Consider the following 18,528-nt stretch of genomic DNA (forward strand, 5'->3'; position numbering starts at 1 on the left):
AATTCAGAGGTTTCATCTTGGTTTGGATCCTTTGCTGATGAGCTGGTGTGATTTTTGGGGGTGTTAAAGGAACTTGTTTTGTCATATTACCAGAATTGTTTTTCTGGTTCCTTCTCATTTGGGTAGACTATGTCAGAGGGAAGATCTGGGACTCAAGGGCTGCTGTTCAGATTCTTTTATCCCACGGGATGGGGCTTCTTGAGAGCCGAACTGCAGCAATTGTTTCGCTTTTCTGGGTCTGGCCACCCAGCAGAGCTACCGTTCTTTGAGCTGGTACTGGGGAGAGTCTGCAGAGTCCTGTGATGTGATCTGTCTTCAGGTCTCTCAGCTGTGGATACCAGCACCTGCTCCAGTGGAGGCAGCAGGCGAGTGAAGTGGACTCTGTGAGGGTCCTTGATTGTACTATTGTTTAGTGTGCTAGTTTTGTGTTGGCTGGCCTCCAGCCAGGAGGTGGTGCTATCAAGAGTGCATCAGCTGTAGTTGTATTGGGAGGATGCAAACTTGCCCTGGGGAGACCTGGTTAAGTATTTGTGTTTCTCAGGTGGTGGGCAAGGCCATAGAGCTACCAAAAGATTATGTCCTTTCTCTTCAGCTATGAGGGTCGGTAGAGAAAGACCACCAGGTAGGTCAGGGATAGGCGTGCCTGAGCTCAGCGTCCTTTTGGGTGGGGCTTGCTGTTGCTGCTGTGGAGGATGGGGGTGTGGTTCTCAGGCTGATGGAGTTATGTTCCCTGGGGGATTATGGCTGCCTCTGCTGAGTCATACAGGTCACTAGGTAAGTGGGGGAAAGCCAGCAGTCACAGGCCTCACCTTGCTTCCATGCAGTCAGCAGTCCTAAAGGCTGGTCTCACTCCCACTGTGCCGTGACAACGGCACCGAGTCAATGTCCAGGCAGCCAGTGACCAGGGCTGAGAACTTGCCCCAGACCATGAGCCTCCCAGGTGAGAGAGCAAGCAGACTCACAGTTTTTCAGCATCTCAGGGAGCCTGCAGCAGCAATCCAGTTCCTTCAAAGGGTCTGTGGATTCTCTTGGCTTTCCTGGTATGTTCCTGTGGTAGTTCTTGGAGCAAAAGTTCACGATGTGGGTCTCCACACACCGCTCTGTCCATCTGAGAGGGAGCTGCAAGCTAGTCCTGCCTCCTATCCACCATCTTAATCCTCTGATTTTTTTCTAGAACTGTAGATTTTAAGTGAACAAGAACATCTTAGAATTATTGAGAGAGGATTTAAAAAATTTAACATATAATTTCTTCAAATATGGCATTAGAACAATTGAGGACTCGCTCTGCTAGAATTACTAGCATGTAATGGTGGGCATCCTGTGGCCTGCCAAAATTGCGTAGTGTTGGGAGTGCAAAGCCAGAGAGAAGGAGCGGGTAGGGTGGAGCCTCAGCAGGGACTTGGCAGTCTCCTTGGTGATGCTGGAGTTAGTAGTGCTCTTGGTCGTTCTCAGTCATAGTGTTCCTTTGGAATTATGATAGCTAAACTCATCAATGCAGAGCAGGTTAGCTCCTGGATATGCCATTAGAATCATCTTCTACAATATTTTGGTTTATCTTTTATTCTGTCTTAGCACTTACCACGTTGTTTAAAGTGAGGTCTGAAATAGTTGCATCTTCTATGCGTTTAACTCAAGCAATTTGACCTATAAACTAATGGCAGTGGGGCAGGGGCTAGAAAGAAGTCAAGAAGACAGGGTTAGATTAAAAGATCACGGAAGAGGGAGAGTGAGAACAGAGGCAACACTTGATGTAAAAAACATTTCTGTTGAAAAAGCGGTGGGTTTAAGTTGGGAGATATTGAACCAAATTACCTATTTGCGCTTTGTACCCTGTGCTCTCTGAGCATGTAATTTGCTGTCTTTGAATCCATCTATAGGGAACAGATAATCCCTTTTTGACCAGTATCTTAAAAATGTGGGGCTGCATATGTTGCTTGTTTTGACCATACTTTCTGCTCCTCTCATTTAATAAGAATCATGAGCAGCTCTAGAAAGAAGAGGTGTCCACAACTTTCCTTCTGGGCCGAGTGAGCAGGTGAACGACAGGGCAGGAGGGCCCATTGGAAAGGACTCTGAACCCTCCACTACTTGGGACCATACTGGGTCTCAGCTGAAATCAAGCTGTTTGTCTGGGGCATGGAAAAGGTTAATGAAACTTCTTCTTGTCATCTCTCCCTCTCTCACTGTGAGGTGACTGTTGCTGTGGGTGCAGACTCAGCCTGGGAGAGCTTATGTGCTCCTGCTTAATTGTTTGGGAGCTAAACAACAGACATGGAACAGTGAAAGGCAAACTGTTTCATGGGTATATGTTCAGAGGAGCACTGCTTAAAGCACTTCAAGCCCTCCCCCAACCCCCTACCATTGTTTTTGAAATGAGGTGAAGTAATTATATGAATAAATGGAATCCCAAAAAATCACAAGAAAAGAAAACTCCTTCTCCCCATTCAGATTATTTTCACACAGCTCATTTACTAAACGCCAGGCAACCATTCCCTTTCAGCATCCTTCCTCCATTGCCAGCTCAGCTCCTGGCTGCTGCTGTGCTGGGTGCTGGGTCCCAGGCTCCACCACAGGGATGGTTCTGGCTCAGCAGTTTGCATAGCCTGGCCCCCTCCGCAACCTCCCATGCCCACGGCACTGCCACCAAGCACAGCGCCTGAGTGCAGCAGTGAAGCAGTGGGCACTGTCACAGGGACCAGAAGACTGTTAGAGGAGAACATCCACCGCAGATTTGTCTAGAGCTGCAGCTGTGGGAGGCACTTTGGCCTAGCAGCATCTGTCAGAGATATTTTCAGAAACCAACTTAATACAAAAGATGCACACTGCAATATTAATGGTAGTCTCTGTACATCCGATGTTTGAGAGCCGTCCTTTGTGCCATAATGTACCTTGATGGCAGCTGCTTGAGTTGTCAGATCCTGTAAAAGCCACAAAAAGAACAGCACAATACTTATTGGCTGAATGGTTTTGAAACAGGAAATGTTTCTAGCATGAAAGAAGATGAAATTTATGCTAACAACCAAAACAATCTCAAATCTGGGTTATTAAAACCAATATTGTATTTTTAAGAAGCTGCACAAACTTAGCTAATAGACTTTAAGAAAACCAAATAGGCCGGTTGTGGTGGCTCACGCCTATAATCCCAGCATTTTGGGAGGCCAAGGCGGGCAGATCACGAGGTCAAGAGATTGAGACCATCCAGGCCAACATGGTGAAACGCCATCTCTACTAAAAAATACAAAAATTAGCTGGGTGTGGTGGGATATGCCTGTAGTCCCAGCTACTCAGGAGGCTGAGGCAGGAGAGTCGCTTGAACCCTGGAGGCGGAGGTTGCAGTGAGCCGAGATTGTGCCACTGCACTCCAGCCCAGAGACAGAGCGAGACTCCATCTCCAAGCCAAAAAAAAAAGAAAACCAAGTGATTCTGGGTGGCATTAGAAAAAATGAACAACGTAACTGTGGAAACAATGTAACTATGGAATTAGCATGGTAGTAATGAATCAGGACTGTTCATTTCCTCTCTGTACTTTTTATTTGGTGGTTGGGGGATTAAATCTTTTTTATAAATGGGGAAAAAAACAAAAGTCTCAAAGTGGTGTGGAAAATTCCATTTTCAGGTGCCAGGTCATGTATACATCACTGATTATTTTCATTGGAAAGCATAATAAATCTCCACAGGACACAAAGCAAAAACTTTGGGTTATTTCAGGTATTAGTTACATTTTCAAAAAGTTTTTCTAATGCAGTCTTTTATTTCTCTTATTGGTTTACACATATTTGTCATGAACTACCACACAAAGAGCAGTTTTATAGCCATACTCAGCACCAGGTTTCATTACCTCAATTGCGCAGATCAAGAAACGCATAGTAATAAGGACATGGCAGCACAGATAAACAGCTCCAAATCCTTACACATTGGCTAAGCAGTAAGGGGCATTGTGATTTGCTTTCAAATGTCTATTCCATTTGTTCAAATGGACAAGAATTCCCTCACAACTCAGAAGACATTTCTATGAAATATTTTCTTGCCTTTGGAGAATTTTCAGCAGTAAAAATGGAGGAGAGAAGAGGCTGAAAGGACAAAAATCTATGTCTAATTTTCTTCTGCCCTAGGTATAAATATTTTCTCATGTATGTTATTTTCTAAGATGCCAGAAATAGGGATGCACCAGTCTGCCCAGGCCTGCTCTATTTGATAACGGCATCAAACAAACAAACAAACAAACAAAACTAAACTAAATAAAAAAAGAAAAAGAAAGGAAGGAGAGGAAAGACCCACTGTGATAAATATGAGCCTGCAACATTCAGACCTTAAAACTGAGCAGGAGGACAGGGTACAGTGGAGAATAACACTAAGTTATTTGGTGCTAAGAATGCCAAAGTATAATTTTCACAAAGTTAAAACAAGGCTCTCAAAACCAATATAGAATGAGCCTGTGTCAAAGATATTATTCAACTCATTAATTAACGAGGGAAATAAAATCATTAAGCTGGTTCAAAGAGCATTTGAGGAGCTGAGTATTTATAGGCAGTTTAATAAAGGAACGTTAAATTAGATTGCTAGGTTACAAACAAACTAGTAAATCTCCAGTAGGATAATAAATCATAGAATTTGTTTTTTTTTTCTCTTAGAAAATATTGCTTCTGTAAAATAACGTGGAACTTCACAGAGCATGAACCCTTAATTTGTATTTTAAATAGCAAAGGCAAGTCATGGTAGATTATTTTAGAAAATAAGTAATCCCCAAATGAGCCTCTTAAACACTGTTTGAGTGTGACATTGAAATAACATGCAGTTATTTTTTGTCCTTGTTTATAAGTTATGGATAATTTTTCTTAACAAGTGATACAAGGAATCCTGAGTTGATCATCTAATCATCTGTTACTTTTTTTTTTGGACAGCATGATGCTTGATAATAATGAAATTTCAATCACGTTTCTATCAGACTTTTGTCACTTCCTTAATTTTTTTTTTTCAACATTGGTAGTTGGCACTCATGTGCTTTGCAACTTATAAGTTAGGCTCACTGATTATTTCAGTTCCTAGCAGCCTGGCTTGCTGAGCAGGAATCGTGTAATGACAGTGAGAACCTATTCCACCTTCATATGCAAGGATGCTAGGATATTGTGAGGTTAGCTACACCAAGCCCTGCACACGTACACACACACAATGGGAATGATGGATCCAGACAATGCTATGAGGAAAGGAAAAGTGCAAATCTTCCTAGACTAAGATAACCTTCATTTGAGGTTTCTGATTAGCTAAACAATAGAACCAAACACTTTGCATTGTACGGGACCTTAGAGGTCACCTATTCCCACTTCCTTGTCAAAGCAGGATTTTCCAGAAAAGTCTTTTTCTGTCATCTTTGTAAAATGTAAATCTGATCATGTCACTCTCTTGTTTTAATATCAGTCAATGATTCCCCATCGTCCTCAGGATAAAGTCCATATTCCCTAACATGACTTACAAGGTCTGGCCCCTCTTATCTCTCTCTACTCTCAAATCTCTTCACTCTCTCCCGTTGCACTTTTCCTGTTAACATATGGATTTATTCTAGTTTTCCAAAAGTGTGATTTTCTGGTTAACCTCTGTGTACAGGCTGTGTCTTCTCTCTGGGCAGTTTATGGTTCCCAAGGCTGGTCTGAAGAAGAGCCTGGGAATTCCACTCAATAGTCCTTGTTTTCTCCTTAGACTAATAGTCAATGCCTTTTATCCTTGAGCTAAAACTATATATGAAAGAATAGCATAGAGTTGGTATATCAGGAGATTTAAGGAAAGACAGAAGTGTAGCACATTGCAACTTTGGCTGGAATCTGACAAAGTCACTCATGGTATCTTTGAGAACAGTAAGAAGGGATGCAGGTTGGTTCCCAGTACTGTGAGTGAAATTCATAACTGGTTGAAAACAGAACCCAAAGGAGGCATGAGTATGAGGTCAACTGCATACTTGAGAGTGGTCTCCGTCTTGACCCTAGTGTAACTATTTTCATCAGTGTTTCAGAGGTGGATATTAATGGCATGCTGATGAAATTTTCAAATGGACTCAAGTTGGGAGAAGTGAATATTTAGATGAAGATTAGCTGACAAAGTGCTCTTGACAAATTGAAATAATGAGTTATATCTAACCAGACAAATTTTAAGTGGATAATCATAATGAAACAGCACAATGATAGGCTGGTGTAGGAGTGGGGAGGAAGATTTGGATCAAATAGTTGGAGTAAGTTCCACTTGAGTCCCCAGGGCAACATGACTTGCAAAAAAGGTTAGGTTCCTTGGCTGAATTAATAAAAGCTATTATTTATATCAAAGAGAGTTTTAAGTGTCTTTCTTGTCTGGCTTGTCCAACTCAATGATGGGAGCCTGTGTGTGGATTTCCGGTATTGTATCTCAGCATGCTGGCGGACTGCAGTGTTGCAGGGACACACACAGCCTGGAGAGGGACAGGAAGCTCAGTGGTGGAAGGTTGGTTGAAGACATCTGCATTGTTTAGCTTGGAAACTATTACTTAGCTTATAACATTAATTGCTAAGGATTATTTATTTGTAACAAAAATTTACAATGAGAAAAACCCTCCAATACACTTCAACTGAACTAATTAGTCAGTGTGGTTTATGAAATGTTTGAATTGGTCACCCATTACTATCTTTGTATTAAAGTTTACCATGATCTTTTCAAAGAAGTGTTGAGAAAGAAGATAATTTGGATTTATGGTGTGTCTCTTAGAATTTGGTCTCCTGCAATTCACTGTCAATAAATTTGCTTGGGGATTATCTGTTCTTCCATGCCAATATAAAAGGTATGAGTTTTATAAATAATAATAGTCCACAGGCTTGAATGTGCAAAGCTGAAACTTTCTATCTCTATAAATGAATTTAATGCTCTCTAGTTCCTATTTCTGCTTTTAATGGAAAACTTAATGTTATCACTTTGACAACATTCACTTCTAGTTTAAATCGAAACTAAAATCTAAATTTGGTCTAAAATTCAGTCTAATCAGAATTTTCATCGCTTCTTCTGCTTCCCCGAAGTTCCTGGCAGGTTGGTGTGGCATAAGGAAAGAAAATCTGATTTTCCTGTGCGTCTCTGATCTCTCTGGTTCTCACGGAGAGTGGGGGGCAGATCTCCTTCCATTTGGTCTTTGGTCTTCCCTCCATGGAAGGTTTATGCACTCTGTATCCTCTGACCTGGAACTGTGAGTGGTAACCCCTTTTCTCAACCACTTCTGTGACTTTTTTTTGTATGTGCATTGGGATTGTGTACCTTCTTAGGTACTCTTGGCTCTTTTCCATGTACCACCCTGCAGAAATCACAGCTTTGGGAACTGCACCTATATTCCTCCTTCGGCCCTTTGACCTACAGCTTGGCATCATGTCAAACTCAGGGCTTTGCTGTGAGCTGCGCAGTATCTGCACCACATTGTGGAAAGCCAGGAAATGGGCTCTTTTTCTCTGAAATCCCCAGTTCTCACCTGTGACTTCTGGTGTGGATGCTACCAAGGTCCTATGAGAGATGGCATTGTCAGTGTGCCAAGCCACTTCTCAGGTCCTCACAGCATGCAAGCTCTTACAATTATTATTTCTTCTCCAAGTGGTAGGAAAGCTGCTCTTTGCACAGCCAGTTTCCTCTGAAATGTTTCCCACTCCATGAATGCTTTGTTCTGAATTTTCCAGAATTTATCTTTTGTAATTCAAAGCCAAATCTTCAGAATCTCCAATAGTTTTGTTTTTTCTTGTTCTCAAGTGCTTGCCTCTGCTAATGTCATGAATCAGTTGTGGAAATGCAAAGCCCAAAGTGTACTCTATTTTCCCCACCGTCAGCCTCACGTACCCCCCTGTAGACTGCAGAGAAAAAAAAATGGCTAAGAAGGAAAAATACAAATGTTTCCATTATATTGGGCAGGAGAGGAGGTGGTAAGGTTAACATTGGAATTGGAGTGGGAGTGGGAGGCTGTTAGGTGGGAGGGGTGAAAACTATTGTTGGGCTTGTGGAGATTGGAAAATCTTCTGTGGTTCTGATATAATTCTTGCCTCTCCCTAGAACCTCACTTTGTGAGGTTCAGTGTTTACCAGTGTCTTTCATTGTGTGACACATTCTTCAATAAGCCATTGTGTATTGAGAAGTGGGCTGTGGGTCATTGTTCACTGCACTTCAGGGCACTCATCCTTTCCTCTGTCCCTAATGAACACAAGAACCACACCTGTCTTTTCAGCATCCTGTCTTGCAAACCCAGTCACATGGTAGGCGCTCTGGAAATATTTATTGTATGAATGATTGAAGACGGTATGAATGACAGCTAGGATTAGTTTTGGGAAAATATTATATTCAAACAGTTGAGGAAGTGATGCCATTCTGGATCAGGAAAAGGGGAGGGAAAAAGGGAAAATAGCTTCTATATTCCAAGAGGCTCATATTTTGAAACCCAAGATGGCACAGAGAGTATTGAGTTGTGTTTATTAGGGGCTGAGCAGTTTCTAGGGTCTGATAGCCAGAACATTGCATCTGCCTTCCCCTCTTATCCCCTCTGCAATAAGACATGAAGTCTTGGTTAATCTATAGGTCCTTGAGCAGAAGTGTCCTGGGTTATCCAGTCCTCAGCATCAGCAGTGTTCATCTGTTGATCAATTGGAGCCTCAGTCAGGATCTTTGAACAGCTTTCCTTGGGCCAAGGGCCAGCTTTCCCAAGTGAGTGTTCTCCATAGAGGCCAGCACACCCCAGCCGGGTCATACCACCTAAAGTCACTCCATGGAGGTAGACACAGAGGAGGAAACAATTCCAAACCAGGAATTTGTTTCCCCAAAATGATTCTATCAATGATTTTCGCATTTATTTTCTACTCTTAAAACCATTAATAACCATGAAGCTGAAACAGATGCCTGGTCAGTTTCAATCAGTTCTGTGACATTACTGACTTCATTGTATATCAGAGGAATAAGGAGAATTTTTGGGGAAATTATTTTAAATTCTGTCCTCCTCTGTCTTACCTTATCTTTGTACTTCTTGATTTTTGAAAGCAGTGTGATAGTGAATCATTAGCTATACTATCCTCACAAGCCCATGTCAGATTTTTTAGTATTCCTTACAGGAGCACATTCTATCTAATAAATTTTTCAGTCAGGAACTCATAGGAGAGAAGCCACTGGTTGTTGCCAGATTGGGCAAAAATAGAAATTCAGCTTCATTTAAAAATATTCTCTCTACTTGAGATATTTAAATATGTTATTCTTTATTATGTTTTGATTACATAAGCAAAGATATTTTGCAATCTGCCATTTTTACTTATTTACAGCAAAGTCATAGAAATGAATCTTTCTCTTTTAGTTTATGGTTGTGTGGGAAAATGTGTTACTCCTTGAGATCATTGAAGCTTAAAATATAAGCTTGAAGTTTTACATATTGATAAGTTGAAATATTTTGGCAAAAAAATTATATTAAGCAACCAAAAATTTGAGAAAGTATAGCTAAAATATCTTTCCTCATTATAATAAAATAGAGATGTGAAGTTAGTAATATTAGTATAATATGGGGTTTAATTCAATAGAAAGCACGCACTCAAACCTTTTCAACAACCATTTATTGAATATTGACTACGAGCAAGGCCAAAGTCAGTAGAGAATTAAATAATGAACCAAGTCCATTTTCTGTCCTCAATAAATGTATAAGATAAAGTATAATCAAAAGCAAGGTGGGGAGTGGTGAATACCATACGGAATTTGGAAAAGGCATGTACTGCTCTTAGCAAGAGACTAAGGAAGAATCTGGGAGGGGTCAGTAGCTTTTGAGTTATTTCTGGAAGGATGATATATGAAGGGAAATCCTTCTAGTAGAAGAGCAGTATGTGAAGTATACATAATTTGAAGACTGCTTGTACTTCACTTCTATTTGGGATAAAACACATTTTGAGACTTGGCCTAGGGACTCAGCCAAAGATAAATCCATTCTAGCCACAAAATCCCCTTGGACATTTTCTCCTTTTCTGGCCCTAGGATATTTATGTTTGCTGCTCCCTCTACCTGGAGTGCTTTCTCCCTGAATACCTGTTGGTTTTCTCCCTCAGCTCCTTTAGGAAATATAAAATTCAAAATTTCAGCTGTGATTTCTGTCTCTCTTTCCTGCTTTGTATCTGCCATATGTATTACCATCTAATATATTACATATGATGCTTATTTATTGTATTTGTCTGTTGTCCCTCACTAGAATGTATGCTTCAGGAAGGCAAGGATATTTGAATGTTTTGTATCCCCAAATCCTATAATAGTGCGTGGTGCACAGTGTGCATTCAGTATATTAATGTATTTGTGGAATGGTTGAGTGAGAGCATAAAGATGAAGAAGCAAAGTGGCTCCAAACAGTTTAGTTGTTTTAGATCACAGCACAGCTATAAGCTGAACATGTATGCTCTTCTCTGCTGGCAGGTAGCTTATGTGGGATATGAATCAGCATATAATGGCTAAGAGCACACTTATTAGCTGTGTAACCTTGGGCAAGTCACTTGACCTCTTTGTGTCTGTTTTTTCATTTGTAAAATAGGGCGAACAAAGTCCCTTCTGCATAGGATTATTGTAAATATTAAATAAGTTAATATATTTACGTGTATCTGACATAGAACAATTGGTACATAAGTGTTTACTATAATTATTTGCTTTTCTGTTATAGAATTAAGTTTGGTTTTGCAACCAAACTCTGTTTTCATCTGTAAAACAGGGAGAACAAAGTCCCTTCTGCATAGGATTATTGTAAACATTAAATAAATTACTATATTTACATGTATCTGACATACAACAATTGCTATATAAGTGTTTATTATAATCATTTGCTTTTCTGTTACAGAATTGAGTTTGGTTTTGCCCATCTGAAATAATCTGTAAAGATATAAAATATCTGTAAAGACCCTGAGGAGAGAACAGATACTTTGGAGTTTTCTTCAAACTTGCATAGCTCAAGGGGTAACTATTTCCTTCTGCATGGACTGTCACCCTCCCTCCTGTCAGACCCTGCCCCTGTGCTTGCCTTCAAGCCTTCATACCTTCAAAACATCTTGCTCTGGTCACCTTTTATAGATGACCTTTCCCCATCTTAATTTCTCTATTCTATGTTTTGTGGCATACCGATTCTGGGTATGCAGTATGTGCTCAGCCAGCAAATCTGTTAATCATTATCTTAATTGGCTTGGTATTTCCCAGTGTTCCTTTTTCCAAGACGTAATTTATTCTTTCTGTTTTTGAATGGAGCACATAGAATTGTATTACCTGAATTTCACCATTCTGTAAATCCAGTCATTGCCATATTCTTTTCTAGCCCTGACCAGGAAATCTATTCTTTATTTATCACGCTAACAACAACAACAACAACAGAGAGAGAAGCAAAAGTCTTGCTTAAATGCTTTTAATTGCTATGCTGTCCACATATGCTCATGATGAGAAACACACCTCTCTCTTCTTCTATCAATTGCTTGGCCTCCCTACTTCCATTTTCTTAGTTCACTCCTAAGAGCCCAATGTAACCCTGACAGTTTCTTTTAGATGTTGGAACAGTTTTCCTGATGTTGAGTTTCTTATCAGTGTGTAAATGGCTCTAAAACATCAGTTTAAGCTCTGTCCCTTTCCTGTTCCAGATTTTGAGGTCTAGCAGGACAGGTACACAGAGGCTCAGTTTCTGGATCAGATCTTCCTGGTACAGGGAGTTGGATACAACAATCTCTACAACTCGTCTAGCCCTGGAGCCCATTGGAGATCTCAGGGCCACTGCACACTGTTTTTCTTTACTTGGGGTAGTGCAAATAAGCTGTCACCAGTTAAGAAGTGATCTCTGTTTAGAGTGGCAAAGACTCACTTTGAGCACGAAAAACAAAAATGGAGAAGAATGTTAAACAAACCAATATTATTTTTGCATAAAATATCTTACTTTTTTTTTCTGTAATGCATTCCTGGATTCAGCAATTGAAAGCAGGAAAGTGAAAAATGCACACTTTCCTTATAGACCTATGTTCACGGCATAGCTGACAGTAAGTTAAAAATACTTGGCTGGTGAGAAAGGTGAGAAATGGATGATTCAGCCCCTCCAAATAAAGAACCTGCAGCTGAAACTAAAGGCTGGTCGGATGTAGCATTGCAGAGTTGGTTTTACATTCTCTTCTACTAGGCAAAATGTGAGGTAGTGAGCAGCATGGGCTGCGGTATCTAGACATAAAAGCCTTTATAAAAGTGAAAAAAAATGTCAAAATGATAATTTTGAAAAAATGAGGTTCAACTCTTACTCTTAATTAGAAACACCAGAGAGAACATATAACACAGGAGTTCTTGTTACAAATCCGGCCTCTGTTTACCTAACACTTTCCTCTCGTGGGTTGCCTTGTCTCATTTCGAAGGCATTGCAGGAACTGTTTATGACCCTGGCCTGCTCACTCCCCCACAGCTGGCTTATTTTTGACTGCCAGTCAGTCAAGGTGCTAATTGTGCTTATGAATATCTCACAGCTGTTCTTAACACATTGTTCCAAACAGTTCTCTTTGGCATTTAACCATGAATTTTGATTTTTTTTCCCCGGTGCTAACATTCAAGACTCCACTGGGTTGAGAGCTCCTACTTTTTTTTTTTTTTTTTCCTTAACTTATATTTTAGGTTAAGGGTAGATATGCAGGTTTGTTATGTAGGTAAACTCCTGTCATACGGGTTTGTTGTATGGTCCCAATGCTAAGATACTAAGCCTAGTACTCAATAGTTATTTTTTTCTGCTTCTCTCCCTCCTCCCGTCCTCCACACTCAAATAGGCCTCCGTGTCTGCTCTTCTCTTCTTTGTGTCTATGTGTTCTCATCATTTAGCTTCTACTTATAAGTGAGAACATGCAGTATTTGGTTTTCTGTTCCTGTGTTAGTTTGCTAAGGATAATGGCCTCCAGCTCCATTCATGTTCCTGCAAAGGACATGATCCTGTGCTTTCTTATGGCTGGGTAGTGTTCCATGTTGTATATGTACCACGCTTTCTTTATCTGGTCTATCATTGGTGGGCATTTAGGTTGATTTCATTTCTTTTAATTTGCCCAAAAAACCCCAAACAACCCCATTAAAAAGTGGGCAAAGAACATGAACAGACAATTTTCAAAGGAAGACATACATGTGGCCCAGAAGCATATGAAAAAAATCTCAATACTGCTGATCATTAGGGAAATGCAAATCAAAACCACAATGAAATACCATCTCACACCAGTCAGAATGGCTATTATTAAAAAGTCAAGAAATAATAGATGCTGGTGAGGTTGCAGAGAAAGGGGAATGCTTATACACTGTTGGTAGGAGTGTAAATTAGTTCAGCCATTGCGGAAAGCAGCGTGGTGATTCCTCAAAGAGCTAAAAACAGAACTACCGTTGGACCCAGCAATCTCATTATTGGGTATATACTCAAAGGAATATGAATCATTCTACCGTAAAGACACATGCATGTGAATGTTCATTGTAGCCCTATTCATGAGAGCTCCTACTTTTGATGTTAACTTCTATTTCCTTTTACTGCCCACCTCTTCTATTTTTGTTTCTTTACTGCAACTATCTTCCATTTTATTTTTTAAAATAAAATTTTCTTTTAGTAGTTTTAGAAAATGCAGAAAACATGAAAAGATAGCAAGGAGTTCCCAGAAATTAATCACCGAGTTTTTCCCATTTTTAGCATCTTAAATTATTATGGTGTATTTGTCACAATAAATGAACCAATTTTAACTATAGTTCATACGTTATTCAGATTCCCTTAGTTTTTACTTAATATTCTTCTTCTCTTGCAGAATCCCATTCAGGATGCCACATTACATTCAGTATGTCTTCTTAGAATCCTCTGGGCTGTGACAGTATCTCAGAATTTCCTTGCTTTTGAATATATTGAGTTTTGGTAAGGTATTTTGTAGATTATTCCTCAAGTGGAATGTATCTGATGTTTTTCTCATGAGTAGACTGGGGTTATGAATTTGGAGAGGAAGACCACCACATCATATCAAGGGTTCATGCTATCAACGTGACTTCTCACTGTTGATGTTTGATAGAGGTAACCTGTTGGTAACGTGACTGAGGTAGTGTTTGCCAGATTTCTCCACTGTGAAGTTACTTTTTCCCTCCCTTTCTTTTTTTTTTTTTTTTGAGGCGGAGTCTCGCTCTGTCGCCCAGGCTGGAGTGCAGTGGCGCAATCTCGGCTCACTGCAAGCTCCGCCTCCCGGGTTCACGCCATCCTCCTGCCTCAGCCTCTCCGAGTAGCTGGGACTACAGGCGCCCGCCACCATGCCCGGCTAATTTTTTTGTATTTTTAGTAGAGACGGGGTTTCACCGTGGTCTCGATCTCCTGACCTCGTGATCCGCCCGCCTTGGCCTCCCAAAGTGCTGGGATTACAAACTTTTTCCCTCCCTTTCACACTGTACTCTTTGAAAGTGAGTTTCTATACACACGCCATACTTAAAGAATGGGGAATTATGCCTCACCTCTTGGAGCTTAAAGTGTCCACTGTATATAAATTATTTGAAATTCTTCTTTTCTTTTCTCTTCTTTTTCCCTTTCCTTTTTTTTCTCTCTCTCTATTTCTTTCTCTCTCTTTCTTTCTTTTCTCCTTCCTTCCTTCCTTCCTATTTAAAAATCAGTATGTGTGTTATACTTTGGATTATATATAATCAAATACTACATTATTTTTAAACTTAAATTGGAGACCAACTTTATTTTTAAGGAGTCACTTGTCACTTCCCACACCCCATCTCTTAATAGTCTTGATTATTATAAGCAGAATAGTATGGTTTAGAGAGTTTAAACCGTATCAACACAATTCTAGACAGCTATTTTCAAAGGCTTCTTCCAGATCCTCCCTTTCTATCCTCCTTCACAATCCCAAGACATTTAAAATAATAACCTGTGCTTAGAACCCTGCTGATAGAAATGCTTCTGGTTTTAGGTAACTGCCCAAACTTACTGGAACATTACCCTACCTTCTACTCCACTTCGCTGATGTAGTTTTCATCATATCTTCTGTGTGTTGTATTGAGCGCTGGCACTCAATAAATACGAAATGATGATCAATACAAGGCACTAAGTGGTCTCAGTTGAGAAAATACTGAACAGAAACACAAAAATATCAAGGTATAATACAATTTTCTTTTCTGTCATCACTGGTTAGCCCAGTTTGAACTTTCTAGATACAGAAGATAGAACATCATGTTGTCCAAAATATAATGAAAATTTCTTCCCAGAAGGCTTTTTAAGGGCAAATGGAAGTACATTTTAAATAAAAAATTTTAAGCCCATAAATCTGTTGCTCATTGTAGATTTTTCTTTATTATATTTTTCAAGTTCATCCCAAGCCATTAATGTCTAAGTGACTTCATGTGCTTGAGGCTCTGAATTTTTATGTTCCCACCACATTCAATTAGTTGGCTCCTTTTGCCCGAGGAAGAAATGGCTTGTTATTTTTTGACTAAAATGCTCCATCTGTTATAATGGCCTTCGTGTATTCGTTTTTATCAAGTTACCAGCTACATGTGCCGCTCCAATTATTAGAAATGGAGTTTAGAAAATCTATAATCCCTCCCTAGACAAATATCTTCTTAAATGCTGCTCCACTGGTTGACTTGAGTCCAATACTCTTTGGGGGCGATTTCTGTTTTCTTTAGTAGCAGCCCCTGGAATGCTTTCTACAAGCATGGAATTAGGCAGTGGTAAACACTTCTTGAAGATTACTCTTCTGTTTCATCGTGGCTATCTTGAGGTGGATCGCCTTGGTATTTCTGATCCACGATGTTTGCAAAGCCAGACCACTCCCTTATGACTCCAAGAGGCTTCCTGGTTTATTGCTTTTCTGGCCTAGCCCTTCCAGTGTTCAGATGTGGTATATGACACATTTACCTGCTCTGCAGTCTCGCAATGATCATTGATTGTATTTTTTTATAGCTCATGTTCCCCCAAATTTGAAAATGATGGGCTTATAGTTGGTATTTTTTGGGTGGGCCCATATATATGGATGCTGTGGAACTGAAGTGTGGTATAGAGTACACGCATGTACCGCTGTTTGGGTGGTGACAGAGGTAGCCCTAGGAAAATGGGAATGGTGGTTGCAAAGGGGCCACAGGTATGGTGTAAGATCTTGACATATGGGAAGCTGTCAGTACCTAACATAAGGGAAAAGCATTATTTTAGAGGTACATGTGCCTGCTCTCTAAATCATAGAAGCATTGAAGAAAGACTTTGGATTTACCTGAAGTCCTGAGTTCTAGTCCTGTTTTTGTCTCCAACTGGTTGTGCAGCCTACAATAAGTCACTTGAACTCTATAGACCTCTATTGTCTCATTTGCACCTAAGCGGGTTGAACTAAGACACTCTGGTTCCTGTAATACTGAATAGTTTTTGAAAATTTTTCACAAAGCTGCCTTATTTGCCAAGCTAGCATAAGGTTGAATTTTGTGGATATAAAGAATGAAGATAGGTTTTAACCATCTCTCTTTTACTGGAAACAAGAACAAGCTGGAAATTAAAATGAATTCAAATGCATTTCTACCATGTAGGTTTATTGAGTGCATGATACTAAGAACGCAATAGTGAATAAGACAGCCCTGTCCTCAAATGTGCTAAGTTTGTAGACACAAAACATGTCAGTTCCCCCTCCTTCTCTCCACACTCCTACCAGATCTTGAAGGAAACAGTCTGGGACCAAATCTCTGGTTGGCTTTTTCCAAAAGCTCTGTTATCTGAGGGTTGTGGCAGAGACCCTTCAAGAGTCAACGTAAATTCAAGAGACTTCCTAAAAGTGACAGTTTTCATTTCTATATTGTCAGGTTTTTGGACAATAAATCATTATCCAATCTATTTATTACCCAGGCTACAAGCTGCTGGCATATGTAGTACCTTTTTACAGATAAGGAAATGTGTCCTATCCAGAAAAATTGCATCAATGTGTGCCCTCTGTGCACAATTAGGGAAAGGCCCTCCTTCTTACGGGCTGACTCAGCCTCTCACCAGAGCACCTGGTGCCATGAACACACACAGGAGCCTATCAGACCCTGTCCAGACCCTCAGTGCATGCCCACACACGATCACCTGGCATCCCTAAGAGCCTCCCTCAGCACAATGCTGCTCTTCGGATGTTTACCAGGAAAGAGGGCTCTCTAAGAGTCACTCTCCTAACAGAACCAGGCTGTAAAGACAGTCTATTTCCTTCATGTTTAAAGTATGGCACCGTGTGCAAGCTGCCTCAGGGTTTGGGTGACAGGCATCCTATTTTTGTCAGATTGTCCTGGTTTTTAATACTTTTTTCCCTTCGGTGTCCTGAGAAGTCCTTCTGAGTGGCAATGTGTCCTCTTTAATAAATGAAACCACTCATACAAGAACACAGCACTTGAAATACGACTATGAGGAACACGTAGAAGCGGAGTTGTGATGGCACTGCCAAAGCTCACTGAGCTGGATTCTCCCTCGCACACAGTCTTGTTTAATTGGCCTAATGAGTTTGGCTGATGTGACCAAGTGATCAATCAGATTAGTGTTATGAGATATTGGAAAACAGGATTAGAGAAAAGGCTTTTGGCAAATTGACTACAAGACAGGGAGACAAGAAGTCTTGATTTAACAGTTGAATACCTTTTATTTTTTCTCCCATCCCTTGAATGCTGATAAGACGTAACAAAACCTACTTGGATTTACTTGCTTGCATATGTTTCATTGGTATTCATTTTGCAGACCCCCCCTCTGTTTTGATTCAAAAATGCTTTTCTTTTTCTCAAACACAATAAGCTAGAAGTTCTGCCTCTTATGAAACATTCAAGAACCAATGAATGCCTGCTATCTAGAAAAGTGAAATGCCCTCATCGAATTCTTGCTACCTTTATGCATTGTCAACAGATTCTGTGAATAAAACAAAACAAAACATGAATTTTAACACTGATGTGTAACATTAGCTTCATTTCAGCATTATCCACTTTGATCCTATGTATTTGGTGAAGTGGGTGACTGACCAGAGAGAGGATTTTTGTGTGTCGATTTTTTTTCTCCCTCTTTCCAAATGGCTATGAAGGGAGGAAATCCTGGGGTCATCTCAGTCCAGTAACTGAAACTGCTTGAGACAGACATTCTTCCAGCTCTGGGAAGGTTAGAAATCAGGTGAACTTCTCACGCTTGGCTGGTTTTCCAGTTGACTTGCTGTGTGGGAGGTAAATATGGGTACCCTGCAGCATGTGGAGTTCTGCAGTTCATTTACAAAGACCTAAGGGCTTGATTTTGTTTTCTAAAAGGCAAATTTGAACTTCAGTCAAATTTGTAAAATTGGTATAAATTTGCTCCTCACCTCTGGGAGCAGGAAATGTTTATTTCAGTTCAAATAAATCTGACTCTGTTCCCTCCGCTTCCCTGCAATGCTGGTAGGAAATTTAATCTCATCTATTTTTGCCCCGCACTTTCCTTTCGCCATTCAAGGGAACAGAGGGTCTTATACCTTTCAGAAAATCTGAGGAAGGTCCTCTGGTCTTGCTGCTGAAGGGGCTCACTGAAAAGAGGGTGTATCTGGTGCCATACCC

This window comes from Nomascus leucogenys, chromosome 11, assembly GCF_006542625.1.
Source record: "Nomascus leucogenys isolate Asia chromosome 11, Asia_NLE_v1, whole genome shotgun sequence".
Classification (NCBI taxonomy): Eukaryota; Metazoa; Chordata; class Mammalia; order Primates; family Hylobatidae; genus Nomascus; species Nomascus leucogenys.